Source organism: Mirounga angustirostris, unplaced genomic scaffold (assembly GCF_029215605.1).
Source record: "Mirounga angustirostris isolate CCGP_5_RB_7025 unplaced genomic scaffold, mMirAng1.0.hap1 SCAF_1, whole genome shotgun sequence".
Taxonomy (NCBI): Eukaryota; Metazoa; Chordata; class Mammalia; order Carnivora; family Phocidae; genus Mirounga; species Mirounga angustirostris.
In genome coordinates this window covers 179,702,222-179,718,021 of record NW_026991709.1, presented here as the reverse complement: position 1 = coordinate 179,718,021, position 15,800 = coordinate 179,702,222, and the positions used below count along the sequence as shown (strand labels likewise).

Below are 15,800 nucleotides of genomic sequence, written 5' to 3'. Positions count from 1 at the left end.
ATAATAGGCAGTTTTCTTCAGATATATAAACGGCTAATAAATAGAAGAAAAAATCCTCGACTTCACTGAAAATCAAGAATAAATATTAAACGAGATGACAATATTTCTCTTACCAAAATGTCAGAAGCGGAATTATTTTTATAAGATAAATGAATTGATATAAGACATGTTGACTACCTTAAATCCTAACATGGAAATTCATATTTGGAATAAAACCCAGCTCTTTTGAATATCCAAAGATGGATTTGAAATTTGCTCAGGTGGACTGGGTTGATTTCTGAGGCTGATTTCAAGAGGCAAGGCTAAAAGAATGAACATGAGATTCAAAATCACAAACCAAATAAAAGCAATATAAAAAAAAAAGTCATAGATGCTGTCGACTGTAACTTCACTGTTTGGTAATTAGAACCTGGCCACTGTGGCCAGACTGGGACTTCGAACAATAGGAAGGTGGCAGATGTGTTAGTGCTTCCCAAGATTCCCTTGTCTTGCTGTTTCCCGCAGTGTTATCATCCCTCTTCAGCAGTTAATTTCTCATTTATAGTATTTCCATAATGCTTTCTTAACAATTACCCAATGTATCAGTGTCGCTGTCGCCTCATGCTTCCTCAAGCACATCGTTTTCACTGCAAAAGCAAATAGGTCAGCGAGGACGTCTAGTACATGTGAATTAATTCTGCTGTCCTTAGAATGTGGATGGAGTTAAATTTAACAGGAAACAGAAGCTAGAGAATTCGCGGCAAAGGTGAACTTGCTGCTCACCACGCTGAGCCCCACTCCCCTGAGGGGAAGCAGGACCTTGTCCCCCAAAACCCCCCCGGGGCACTCCTGTAGTCACTCTGTTCCCACAGCGCATCCCACTGGCCGCTGGGGGAAGTTCACCCCACGGGCACAATTTAAAAATTAAATACTGACTCTGCTGGTCTACCACCTAAATTTCGGGTCTAATTGATTTGGAATTCAAGAGCCATGGCCTCCTTTTGCCCCCACTTTTTATGAGGGCTCCTGCTGAAACACCAGTACTTTAAAAGAGGAGTAACAATAGTATTGTTTTGGTGATAGGTGAATTAATTACATGTCTCATTCCATTAAATCCACCCAATGCTGCTTATCCTTGGTACAAAGTAGAGACACAGTAACATTTATTTTATAAATGAACTGCAACAAGATAGGTATTATTATTGCCCTTATTTTTCAGAAGGCTCGGAGGCGTTACTTAGTAACTCACCAAAGGCTCTAAAGAAATTAAATACGTAGCAAAGAGTGGAAGCCCATCTAACCCCAGAGTTCAAGCTACTCTCTACACTGTACTCTTTTTTTTTTTTTTTAAGATTTTATTTATTTACTTGAGAGAGAGAGAGTGAGAGTGCATGAGCGGGGGAGGGACAAGGGAGAGTGACAAGCAGACTCCCCGCTGAGCAGGGAGCTCCATGTGGGGCTCCATGTGGGGCTTGATCCCAGAACCCTGGGATCACAGCTGAGCTGAAGGCAGATGCTTAACTGACTGAGCCACCCAGGTGCCCCTGTATTGCTCCTCTTATTCTTGAATGCTAAAATAAGCTTTCAGCATTACAAGAAAAGAAAAAGAGAAAAAAACAAAAACAAAAAAAACCACCTGTCGCATGACAACTAGCTTCAAAGCCTACCATTTCAGGTTAGGACTTTTTACGCCTGACAGTTGCTTAAGTTCCACAGAGAGCACGGGCTATTTCCTGAGCAGCTCATACAAAGGCAACTCCAAGGACATGCTAATCAAAATGGGGCATAAGCACATGATATCAATACCCATCAGAAGTTAAACAACAGAATGGGCCAAGTTTGGAGCCTCTGGAACATACTGGGATGTAACTTCGTCTTCCAATAAGGTGTGGTATTTGTGCAGGGCTCTATACGTAAGGTATGGATTAGGCTCCGATGGGCTTATAATAAAGACTTTCATTATTGTGGCTCTAAAACAGGCTTTTAAAAACCTGTGTGTGTGTGTGTGTGTGTATGTGTTGGGTAGAGGTTACTGGAGATTACATTCATCTGAGAGAGTTACCACAGGAGTTTCCAGAAGTGGGTGGAATTTATATCCCAGGCTTGGATGAGAGAATTCTCCCATTCACATTAACAGCGACCCATTGGTAATAATGCTTACCTGGAACCCAGTGTCAGGAAGGGCTGTGAGACTGGTTCTGAGTTCTACAAAGAAAGCATGCTTTGCTGATTAATAATGTCTGCCCTGGCAAGGGACATGAAGGCGATCCATTTACTGCACCTTTAGTCATGACTAGAAGTTCATGGAACTGCCATATCTGTTCCTCACCACAGAGATACCTCAGAGCTGCCCACCAGGACTGAGAGAAAAGATCACAGTGCAGACCTGGGACATTTAAAGTAGAAAATAATTTGAGCTGTGAAAACACAAGGGTCTATGGGATTTATCCTCAGTTGTGAGAAGCTAAGTCCACAGATGCTCTTGGGGGTCAAGAGGACAGAGGGGTCACCTGGGTGAGAAATGGGAGCGGGGGGAAAAGGCAAGCAATATGGCTGAGAACTTATATTCCATACTGGCCCAGGAGAGTTTGGCAGATTTGCTATTTCTTCAGGAATTACTATTTCTTGGGTTTCTTATTTTTCTTATTTCTTTTCTTCATCTCTTGAAAGTCTTTAGCAGAGTCTGCTTGGAAAATGTCAGCCTGCCTCATGTCTGCTGAGGGAAAATAAAGTTTTGGTTAAGGTTTGTCAGAATATAAATGGGAGGGAACTGCCCCCTGCTGGTAGATTTGGAAAATCCCTAGTATGTCCAAGATGCCCAAAAGTGTTCCAGGAAGCACTCCCAGCTCATGATTTTCCATGGCAGAAGTAGTGGTAGAAGAACCCTGGGAAACAATTGTACATTACATAATATATAATGTACAATTATACATATTATTTCCCTTTCTTGGCAATTCACAATATTTATTAGTATGTTAAGTCCCTAAGAAGTCCTGCAGTAAAGAAGTTCTAACTCCTTTTAATTCATCATTTCCTAAATTTATTTGAACATAGACGTGATTATTTTAAAATTAGCCTAACATTTTGGGAGACATGAATCTTAGGGGGATGGAAAGAATATAAGAGAATATAAGGTCATGTTTTCTTCCAATATGGAGATTTCCTTTCCAGAGCTTTTCCCTGATAAAGCCTAGAATAGCATTCTCTTGCATCTCCTTCAAGATTGGCAGGTAAATGGTAAAGGATAATTTCCTGTTGGAGATAAAATATTTACATATTTTAAGTCACAAGCTTTTGCTGAAGAAAAGCTAGTGGAGCATCAATACGCTCAAGTTTTTCAAGTATAACTATCCAGTAGAAATTCTAGAAATGATTGCACAGTTTATAGACAACTCTCCTGATACTACAGCTCTTTATAGTTAGTAGATGGGAAAACATGCTGTGGGCTCTGGAGCCATATTTCTGGGGTTTGACAACCAGCTCTACCTCTCACCAGCTGCGTAACCTTGGGCATGTTACATAACCTCTCTGTTCTCAATGTCTTTCCTCATCTCTGAACTGGAAATAACAGTCTGTCCTAGTTCTGTTGAAGATTAAATGAGTTAATACATGTAAAGTCTTAAAAGAATGCCTGGCAGTTGGCTAGTAATTTGCGTTTCTGAATTTGCACTACTCAAGTCAGAAGTAGGAAGCATCATTTACAAGGAAAATAATTTTTTTTTCCTTTAAAAATATTGTTCTTTCATTTTGGGCCATGAGACAATGAAGAAATTTGGGCTGACTATAAAGTATCAGGGTGATATTTTAGCTATTAACTTTTTTAAATTTGTATCTGAAAATTATCAGGGTGATATTTTAGCTATTAACTTTTTTTCATTTGGAAATCCTTGGAAATGTTTCCTCTTAGTGTTTTTTACAGTTGTGGTAAAACATACATAGGATAAAACTTGCCCTTCTAGCCATTTTTAAGCATACAGTTCTGTGGCATTAAGTACGTTTATGTTGCTGGGCAATCATCACCACCATCCATCTCCAGAACATTTTCGTCATCACTAAATGACACTCTGTATCCTCTAAGCAGTGACTCCTCATTCCCGCTTCCCTCCAGCCCCCTGGCAACCATCATTTTGCCTCCTGTCTCTATGAATTTTACAACTCTAGCAATCTCATGTAAACGGAATCATACAATATTTGTCATATCGTGTCTGGTTTATTTCACTTAGCAGAAGCCTTCAAGGTTCTTCTATATTGTACCATGTGTCAGAATTTCATTCCTTTTTATTCCTGAATAATATTCCATTGTATGTATGTACTACATTTTTTTACCAATTCACCAATGGATGTTTGGCTTGTTTCTACCAGTGGTTATTGTGAATAATGCTATCAACATTGGTGTACAAATATCTGTTCAAGAAGTCTCTGTTTACAATGCTTTTAGGTATACACCCAGGGGTAGAAATGCTGGATCATATGGTAATTCTAGTTTAATTTTTTGAGGAATCACCATACTGTTTTCCACAGGGGCTGCACCATTTTACATTTCCCCCGCCAATTTCTGACCAGCCTCACCAACACTTATTAGAAATACATACATATATATATACATATACACACTATCTATACTATCTATCTATCTATCTATCTATCTATCTATCTATCTATCTATCTATCTATCTATCTATCCACTAGCCATCCTAATGGATGTGAAATGGTATCTTATTGTGGGATTTGATTTGAATTTTCCTAATAATCAGTGATGGTGAATTATTTAACATTTTTAAATGGTTTTGAAGCAGAATTCCATAGGAAGGGCACATATTTTAATCCCTAGTATTCATTTGACATTTAGATTTTCCTGTATTCATATACATCTTTGATGATTTTAAAGTTATTTCTTGCTTTGAAGGGAAAAAAAGAACTCGTGTCTGTTTTCTATTTATTTTAATTTATTAATTATTATATTTTTCCTTAAATGTAATTTAACCAGACTGTTTTAACCAAAGTCTAGAAGTTACACATTTTCCAGGGGCCTAGAAAGATTATTCTAGAGCTAAAAAAACAAGCAAACTTACTGGCTTCTAAATATGAAAAGAAAACTACCCAATCTAAAGTAACAAATATTTAGGGGCACCTGGGTGGCTCAGTCGTTAAGCGTCTGCCTTCAGCTCAGGTCATGGTCCCAGGGTCCTGGGATCGAGCCCCACATCCGGCTCCCTGCTCGGCGGGAAACCTCCTTCTCCCTCTCCCACTCCCCCTGCTTGTGTTCCCTCTCTCTCTTTGTGTCTCTCTCTGTCAAATAAATAAATAAAATCTTAAAAAAAAAATAAAGTAACAAATATTTAAATTAATATCTACAAAAATTAACATATTGTCAAACTTTGTTAGTTGGTAAATTGTAGTTTATATTAAATTACATTATATTTTAAAATAATTTAAAAATTTTTTTTAAATTCTATTTATTTGTCAGAGAGAGAGAGAGCACAAGCAGGGGGAGAGGCAGACAGAGGGAGAAGCAGACTCCTCACTGAGCAGGGAGCCTGATCCGGGACTCGATCTCAGGAGCCTGGGATCATGACCTGAGCTGAAGGCAGCCGCTTAACTGACTGAGCCACCCAGGCGTCCCTAAAATAATTTTAAGTTACATTTTTTACTTGGCATGAATCATCAAGGATATAGGATGAGTCTTGAAGAATTACAGTCAATAATAAATAAACTAAATGAGTTTTGTGAAATAAATAATTTCAAAATCAGAATTAAAAAGTCTTTAAAAAGGGAATAGAGCAAAGAATTTTCTTTAATGTGGGATACGTGTGTATTTTAATATGCTTCATATCATGAGTATCTAAATGTAAAAATTACTAGGGCTGACAAATATCTTTAAATGTCCCTCACTGTAATAACTCAAATTAAAACAAATTAAACACATTAAAAACCTCTGCCCTTCAGGGCGCCCGGGTGGCTCAGTTGGTTAAGCATCTGCCTTCAGGTCAGGTCATGATCTCAGGGTCCCTGAGCCATAAATCAGGCTCCCTGCTCAGTGGGCTCCCTCTGCCCCCACCCCTGCTCATGCTCTCTTTCTCAAATAAATCAAATCTTTAATAATAATAATAATAAATAAAAACCTCTTTCCTTCAAAAGACAACATTGAGAAAAAGAGAAAATAAGCTAGACACTGGGAGAAAGTATTTGCAAAGCATACATTTGAGAAAGGACTTGCATCCTGAATATATAAAGAACTCTCAAAATTCAATAAGAAAACAAAACACCCAATTTTTAAAAAGTGCACAAAAGATTGAATCAGACCAGGTCACTGAGAAGATACACAGATGACAAGTTAGGACATGAAAAGATATTTAGCATCAGTTGTTTTTAGGGAAATGCAAGTTAAACCCACAACGAGTTGCTAGTACACACCTATTAGAATGAATAAAATGGAAAAAGACTGGTCATTCCAAGTACTGACAAGAATGTGAAGGAACTGAACTCTCTTTCAGTGCAGGTGGGGATGTAAAATTGTACACCCACTTTAGAAAGCAGTTTGGCAATTTCTCAAAAAGTTAAACATACACCTATCATACGATCCGTTCCACTCCTCCTAGATATTTACCCAAGAGAAGTGAAAGCATATATCCACATAAAGATTTACACATGAATATTCATAGTAGCATTATTTGTAATAGTGAAAAACTAGAAACAACTCAAACGTCCACCAATGGTGAATAAATAAACGAATGGAGGTTATTCGTATAATGGAATTCAACTCAACAATAAAAAGGAATGGAACATCCATAATACTACAGCATGGATGAATCTCAAAATATTATGCTGAGTGAAAGATGCCAGACAAAACAATTTGTAGTGTAGGATTTCATTTATATAAAACTGTAGGAAATGCAAACTAATATACAGTGATAGAAACAAGATCAGTGGCTGCCTGGGGTAAGAGAGGGCTACATAGGGTAGGAAGGGGGGATTACAAAGGTGCATGAGGAGACTTTAGGGAATGATGGATGTTTTCATTAACTTGATCATGGTGATGACTTCATGAGTATAAACATATGTCAAAATTTATCAAACTGTCCACTTTATTTTTTTATTTTTTTGGCTTCTCAGCTCTAAGCTGCTGCTTTATTTTATTGCCAAAACAGTGCTGAACATGCAATAGAAAATAAGACACGGTTCTCAGATGATCTTCTTTCTTAACTATATTTGAAAATAGTTTGTCAGTTTCAACATTTTCCCTTCCCTCTCTTTGCCTTTTGTTTGTTTGTTTTTGTCTGTTTCAAATTTTTATTTGAATTCTAGTTACTTAGCATATAGTGTAACATTGGTTTCAGGAGAAGAATTTAGTGATTCATCACTTACATATAACACCCAGTGCTCATTACAAGTGTCCTCCTTAATCCCCATCCCCCATCTAGCCCATTCCCCCCCCAGCCCCCCTCCAGCAACCCTGTTTGTTCTCTATAGTGAAGAGTCTCCTATGGTTTCCCTCCCCCTCTTTTTTCCCCCTTCCCCCATGTTCATCTATTTTGTTTCTTAAATTCCACATACGAGTGCAATTATATGGTATCTGTCTTTCTCTGATTTATTTCGCTTAGCATAATACACTCTAGTTCCATCCACGTCATTGCAAATGGCAAGATTTCATTCTTTTTGACAGCTGAGTAATATTTCATTGCGCGCGCGCGCGCGTGTGTGTGTGTCTATACTTTTTTTTTGTTCTCTTGAGACATTAGTGACACACAGCTCTGTATGAGTTTAAGGTGTACAGCACAGTGACTTGACATAAACATATTGTAAAAGTATTACCACAACAAATTTAGTTAACATTCCTCCCCTCATACAGTTACATTTTTTCTCAAATTTTGCACTTTATTTTTATTTATTTATTTTTTAAAGTAAACCCTACACTCAACCTGGGGCTCAAACTCATGACCCTGAGATCAAGAGTTGCATGCTCTATTGACTAAGCCACCAAGCACCCCTGAAATTTTACACTTTGAGTACGTGCAGTTTACTGCTGGTCAGTTATACCTTCAGGAAGCTATTAAGAAAAGCCCTTAGTTGTAGGGGCGCCTGGGTGGCTCAGTTGGTTAAGCGACTGCCTTCGGCTCAGGTCATGATCCTGGAGTCCCGGGATCGAGTCCCACATCGGGCTCCCTGCTCAGCGGGGAGTCTGCTTCTCCCTCTGACCCTCCTCCCTCTCATGCTCTCTGTCTCTCATTGTCTCTCTCGCAAATGAATAAAATCTTAAAAAAAAAAAAAAAAAAGCCCTTAGTTGTAACCATTAAACAATGCACAGGTATATAAAGAATCTCCTCTCATCTGACACCATGCATGAGATCATCTCCTTGAGGTCACCAACATGAAGAGCCTGGGATGTGCATCCTTCCATACATTCTCTCTACTTATATAAACTTATGACCATGTGATAGGGTTTAAACATTTTGTAAGATGGGGAACCCAACAAAATGCTATTTTTATGGAATTTTTTTTAAAGATTTTATTTATTTATTCATGAGAGACAGAGAGAGAGAGAGAGAGAGAGAAGCAGAGGGAGAAGCAGGCTTCCCTCTGAGCAGGGAGCCCAATGCGGGACTCGATCCCAGGACCCTGGGATCATGACCTGAGCCGAAGGCAGACGCTTAACCGTCTGAGCCACCCAGGCGCCCGATTTTTATGGAATTTTATAAGGGCTTTTAAAAATCTCTTGTTATGCATAAAAATTTCTAGGTGTTCTCATATTGAGGCTCATTTTGTATAGCCAACACACCTTAGATGCTTTACCAGATAAGGGGATATAAAACTACAAATAGAAGCATCTTGCTTTGCAGGAAATTACTAGATACAGGAGTCCATCTTCAATGAGGGAGGGATAAGACCAAATTCTTTTTATATCAAGAGCCTGTTTTCCACAAGATGTAATTTAATCTAGAAAAGGAAAACGATTTCACGTTTTAAACTGTAATTAAATTTGCATTCCAAGTTAAACATTGCACAGAGATGTTAGATGTGAACACGTTCAATTGTAAACAGACCTTTCAAGATTGTTTTGGTTGCAAACTAGAAAACTGTACCTACTCCAGGGTTCTACCACAGGTCAGGATGACTTAAAGAAAACCCTTCAATTCAAAAAATTCAAAAATTGTTAAAATATATGCTTCCTGTGAAAAATACACAAGTATATAGGACAAAATTTTCTTCTCTCCTGCTCTGTCCCTCATTTCATCCTTTAGACAATAACCATCAACAATCTGCAGGTATCTTTCCAGACTATACAGTGCCCATGGGCATGCCTGTGTGTGTTTGCCCACTTTTATTTTTGGTTTGTTCATTTGCTTTTTCTTTCGTTTTAAAAAATTATGATAAAATAGATAGGACATAAATCTGCCATTTTCATCATTTTTAAGTGTGTAATTCACTGTCATCAATTACAGCCACAATGTTGTGCAACCATCACCACCATCTATCTCCAAAATTTTTCAGCACCCCAAACAGTAGCCATTAATCACTAAACCCCCCATTCCTCCCTCATCCCAGCTCTTGATAATTTCTACTTGCTCTATGAATTTGCCTATTCCAGATAATTCATACAAGTTGAATCGTACAATGTTTGTCCTTTTGTGTCACTTAGCGTAATGTTTTCAAGGTTCACCCATGTTGTAGCATGTATCAGAACTTCATTCCTCTTTATGGCTGAAGAATATTCCACTGAAGACCAAATTTTGCTTATCCATCCATTCATCTGTTGGTGGAACACTTGGGTTGTGTTCCTGTGCTTTCAACAAACGGGACCAAAATATACATAATTTCAGCAGGATTTCCCCTTTCACTTAACACATTTCATGGGCCACGTTGTTCTATTGGATGGAAATGCCATCACCTATTTACTACTCTTCTATTAATAGATATATAAACTGAAAAAAAAAATAGATATATAAACTGCTCCCGTATTTTGCTATTAAAACAACGCTAGAGCGATTGCACTTGTACATACAGCATTTTGTATTCATACCAGTTTGTCTGGAAGATGAAGTTCTATTATCCGGCCAACGGAAATGTGCATTTAACATTTTGATACATACTGCCAAGTTAGCTTCCAAAAATACTGCCCTTACTGACAGGCTCATCAACAGTGACTATGAGAGCCTTTTTGTCCATGTCTTTCGTCCAAGGGGTATTTAGAATTTTTTCTGTCCTTGCCAGTCTGACAGGTGCGCTTGGTTATTTAAACAAGGTATACTATAATCGGGGCTGACATTCAGTAGCAACGCACTACACTCGATATTAAAATCCTAAAATCTTCTCCATAGCAGTTGGCAAGTGATCACTGCCCTGAGCCCCAACCTTGCACCCCACGCACATCCACACAATGCAGCACCGGAAGGGTAAACACCCTGCCCAGCACTACGGGTCTACACCTGTTCAAGTTGGTCCTTATTTGTGTTGACCAGTTAGCGTTTAGAATCTCACTCCTGCCCCCATGAGGCTAATTTTTTGTGAGGCCCATTGATTATCTCCTTGCTCTAATTCTGAACATCTAGTCCTGTAAAGCAATCGTCAGTTTCAATGACAAGACCTGTGCTCCTGAGATCAGGGACCCCCATCTCTCTCATTCATTCTGTCACTCCCAGAATGGTTTCCAAGTACATCATCTACAACAGTTGCTGGGCCAGGATCCCAGAATATTACCATGAAAACACCGTCCTGGGCCTTGCAGATCTTAGAGACCAGTAAGGAAGGCAGGAAAAATAACTGAAGAACAAAATAAAGAAAATAATTCCCAGTAAGAATGAGTTGCCAATCCTTGCATCCTCTCTGCTACCTACTTTATTATTTTTTATTTTTTTATTTATTCATTCGAGAGTAAGAGAGAGCATGAGCAGGGGGTAGGGTCAGAGTGAGAAAGAGAAACAGACTCCCTACTGAGCAGGAAGCCTGATGTGGGACTCGGTCCCAGAACCCTGGGATCACGACCTGAGCCAAGGACAGACACTTAACCAACTAAGCCACCCATGTGCCCCTCTTTTCTACCTACTTTAAATAGCCAAGCTCATCACCTATCAGACTGGCAAGGACAGAAAGAATTTTGAATGCTTCTTGTTGTGAGGATATGGACAAAAAGGCTCTCATAGTTACTGTTGACAAGAATGTCAGTAGGGGTGATATTTTGGGGAGATGATGTCACGGTTCCCACCCCTTTAGTAGACAGGTCCGAAAGAGATGGAAAGGAACATGCAAAGGTGTCAGGTGCAGGGAGGGAGGGCATGCAGGTTGTGCTGGGTAATGGGCGCAAAGGCTCACGGGTAGTGTGTCACACTGAAGAGTGTGTGCAAAAGAGCTGGTGTGATTTAGAGGGACAGGAAGAAGGTCTGAGTGAACCAGAATGCTAAGAGGGGTTAGGTAGAGTTAAGTGGCCAGGGCCGGATCATACCATGCCTTACAGATTACAGCCAAGAGTCTGAGATGACCTGATTTGTAATTTAAGATCCTACATTACTTAAGTTTATATTCTCCAATTCTTCTCAAAGTATCTAAATGACTATGAGTTTTAGGGATGCACTGAGATGTACTTTGATCCTTAACCTCACAGGTTCCTATGATAGCGGTCTGGACAGTCTAAAAGCCCAGGGTTAGACATAGTCCCCTCCGCTTCCCCTACATCTTCCAGGCTCCTCCACATCTCTACTCCACAAAAAACAAACAATGCAAATTTCCATCCCTGAAGGAGACTCTACTTTGCACAATGATAAAACCAGCCACTAACTACTGAGCCCTTTTTATGGGCTCGCCATTCTTCCAAGTGCGTTGTATCTATTAACTCGTTTCATCCACTCCTCCTCATGTAGTCAAGAAAACTGAGGCAAAGGAAGATTAATCATTTTGACCACAGTCACAGAAGTGCTCAGTGGAAGAGCAAGAATCTTGAGTTGGTGTCCTTGACAGCTAGATGACAGTCCTCCCCAGTAGGCATGTGGACATTCAATCCAACTCTTTATATCACCCACGGAAGCATTTGAGAGACTGCGTAAATGCTGTCCTGAACTGTTGTACATTCTGCTGGTGCACAACTCATACTTCTGCACGTTACACATCAATATCCTTCAAATCACCTTTGTGTGTCAAATACAGACTTCTGAGATCAGCTAATGAAGAAACATCCTGAGATACCACATGGTGGGACTGCCTACATGCCTGGAAGTTTGGTTTCCATAGCATTGCCATAATGAAATATTTCATTTCCCCTATTATTGTATTATAAAAAGCAGTGGAAAATGGGGCAAAAAACCCGTAAGTGTTAATACTAGAGGTATAAAGCACATCTTTACTACAACAAAGCTCAGGATTAAAATCATTGCATGCATGAAAATAATCAACCACTAGCTTGCTCAACTGCCTACCGGACTTGGCTGGTCAAGTGTTCAACTGTGAACAAAGAGATAGTAATTTTACAACTCAGTGTATAATATATTAGAAATATATTATAGGAAACAGGCCAATGGCACAGTATAGTGAGTACAGTGTTTATTTTGGTTTTTGTTTGTTTTGCTGTCTGAGAAGAGAACCCCTTTATAAAAGGTAAGTCTATTATTCGACTTTTGGGCGTTTTGCTTTTATTTGAGAAAGGGAGCTAACTGCATGTACTAGTTTTCTTCTTCATTGCTGGAACATAAATATTTTGATGTTAGATCATATCATGCATCCTATCCCATTCTATCCTATCCTATCCTATCCTATCCTATCCTATCCTATCCTATCCTATCCTATCCTATCCTATCCTATCCCCATTTGACAAGTGAATGTACACTCACACATGGACATACAGAAACCTACCTTCCTGTTGTAACCTATCAGAGTTCAGCATTTACAGAGAAGTTCACTTACCTTTACTAGTAAGTATTCTCTTGACCTCCTTTTGTTTTCACTGTAATAATCTTCGGATTTGGTTTGCCATGCACAGATGTCATCTTTTTCTTTCACACATTCTTTCTTCCAGATTTCTCATCAAAACCTGTAACACAGAAAAGAGAGGTTCCTTAATTTCTGTATGTACACAGGAAAAAATGAGAGATCTCAAATCGGTGACACTTCTAATTTATTTCCAATTTTCCCTTGGCTGACTACAGTTTAATCACAGTTTCAGAAATTTACCTAATGAGATTTAAAATAGAGCTATCTCAAAATACAAATGAAATCGAGGCTATTCTCAACAACTAGAGATCTGGTACTGATTTGGCCTCTTACATAATGCATTTCATTGAAGAGATGGTGTCGCTGTCTCTGGAGGGGAGATTCTGCTGGGCTAAAACTTATCTACAGTCAGTTGTAAAATCAGGGCTGTGAAAGTGGGAGAAATCGATAAAACCTCACCTCAGAATCCATGTTCCAGAATAACTGGAATCAGGATAGTGCTCCCCAATCTCATTTTTAATAGCTGCCAGTTGTGAAGAGAAGGAAATGCATGTCATGAATACTGATGAAATTTAGTGTGTGTGTTACGTCATAAGATGCTCATTTAAAAGTATTTGTCATTCTCCCTATAAAAGAAAGGGAAACAGCTATTCCTCAGAAGCTGTCCTGGGGTCAGGAAGTGTGCTTCTCCTTGTCAACTACGGGCCAAACTGTTTCACACACACCAGTGTGTGAAAACTGGACAAGATGAGGAAGCAGCCGGTGTGGCATTCACTGGTTTGCCATGTGGGTAAATAAAACTCAACTGTCTGACCAGCCCCACGGCACCTCCCCATTCCACCTGCCCCTCAGCTCGCCCTGGACAAGGACACAGGGGTGAAGTGGAATATGGCGGCAGGAAGCAGAAAGAACTAGGTACGATTTGTTCATCAGCACCTTGACCCCTGTCTCCTTACTGATGCCATCTGGCCCATCCATATGTTCTTTGTTTTTTTTTTTTTAAAGATTTTATTTATTTATTTGAGACAGAATGAGAGAGAGAGAGAGAGAGCGCATGAGAAGGGGGAGGGTCAGAGGGAGAAGCAGGCTCCCTGCCAAGCAGGGAGCCTGATGCGGGACTCGATCCCGGACTCCAGGATCATGACCTGAGCCGAAGGCAGTCGCTTAACCAACTGAGCCACCCAGGCGCCCCATCCATATTTTCTAACAGGAGCTCCACCACCAGGACAGCATGTTGTAGGTTGGGAGTTGCCTGCAGGCAATATTTTCAGTATCCTTTTAGGACAAAAATAGATTTGTTTCCCTTGCCAAAGGAGACATCTAGAAAAATGTTTCTATTGCTGCTGTCAAAGAGATTACTGCCTATGTTTTCTTCCAAGAATTTTATGGTTTCAGGTCTCACATTTAGCCTTTAGTCTGTTTTATTGTTGTGTCTGGTGGAATGTGGTCCAGTTTCATTCTTTTGCATGTAGCTGCCTATTTTCCCAACACCATTCATGGAGAGATGGTCTTTTTCCTACTGGAAAGATTCTTGCCTCGTCTGTCATAGATTAATTGACCATATAATCATGGGTTTATTTCTGGGCTTTCTATTCTGTTCCGTAGATCTATATATCTACTTTTGTGCCAGTACCATACTATTTTGATTACTAGAGCTTTGTAGTATATCTTGACATATGGGATTGCGATAGCTCCCATTTTGTTGTTCTTTTTCTGGATTGCTCTAAAAGCCTCATTTTAACTTAATCACCTCTTCAGTGGCTTTATCTCCAAATATAGTGACATTCTGAAATATGAGGGGGTCAGAGCTTTACCATATGAATTGTAGAACACAATTTAGCCCAGACCACCCACTAAGTAGCTACTTCTGGTGCCAAAACAATGCAAACCCAGGTACACGAAAAATGAGAAAGCTGCTACATGCCATCAACTTTCAGTGTCACTCAAAAGATTTAAAACCCTCTAGTATTTGAATTCAGGCATCTAAGGGTCTACTACAGGTTTTACATTTAAAAAAACAAAGGAGGGAGAAGTCATGATGCAACAAACTTCGGTCACAATGGTCTAAACCAGGGGTCAGAAAATGATTGCCTGTGAGTTAAATCCAGCCTGCTGCCTGTTTCTGCAAGCACAGTTTTTTTGGCACACAGCCACATCTAGTCATTTAAAGACTGTCTATGTTGTTCTGGAGCTATGGTTGCAAGGTTGAAGAGCTGCGCCAGAGACATAAGGCCGAAAGTATTTACTACCTGGCCCTTCACAGAGAGAGCTTGCTAACTCCTGCTTTAAACTACGTTGAAAAGAGCCGAGATGCCCTTCAACAGACGAATGGATAAAGAAGATGTGGTCCAGGGCGCCTGGGTGGCTCAGTTGGTTAAGCGACTGCCTTCGGCTCAGGTCATGATCCTGGAGTCCCGGGATCGAGTCCCGCATCGGGCTCCCTGCTCGGCAGGGAGTCTGCTTCTCCCTCTGACCCTCCCCCCTCTCATGTGCTCTCTCTCATTCTCTCTCTCTCTCAAATAAATAAATAAAATCTTTAAAAAAAAAAAAGAAGAAGATGTGGTCCATATGTACAATGGAATATTACTCAGCCATCAGAAAAGATGAATACCCAACTTTTACATCGACACGGATGGGACTGGAGGAGATTATGCTAAGTGAAGTAAGTCAAGCAGAGAAAGTCAATTGTCATATGGTTTCACTTATTTGTGGAACATAAGGAATAGCATGGAGGACATTAGGAGAAGGAAGGGAAAAACAAAGGGGGGGAAATCAGAGGGGGAGACGAACCATGAGAGACTATGGACTCTGAGAAACAAACAGGGTTTTAGAGGGGAGGGGGGAAGGGGGATTGGTTAGCCCGGTGATGGGTATTGAGGAGGGCACATACTGCATGGAGCACTGGG

The 15,800-nt window shown here is 39.9% G+C and overlaps 1 protein-coding gene across 2 annotated transcripts in view; it reads right to left on the bottom strand.

The window, feature by feature from the left end:
* The window catches only part of FRMD4B (FERM domain containing 4B), a 325,730-nt gene that overhangs the window by 214,803 nt on the left and 95,127 nt on the right, over positions 1-15,800 (bottom strand). For both annotated transcript variants that reach the window (XM_064593817.1, XM_064593813.1), the window contains one exon: positions 12,868-12,994. The gene's annotated coding sequence lies outside the window, so the exon portion shown is untranslated. The remainder of the gene's footprint in view (positions 1-12,867; positions 12,995-15,800) is intronic.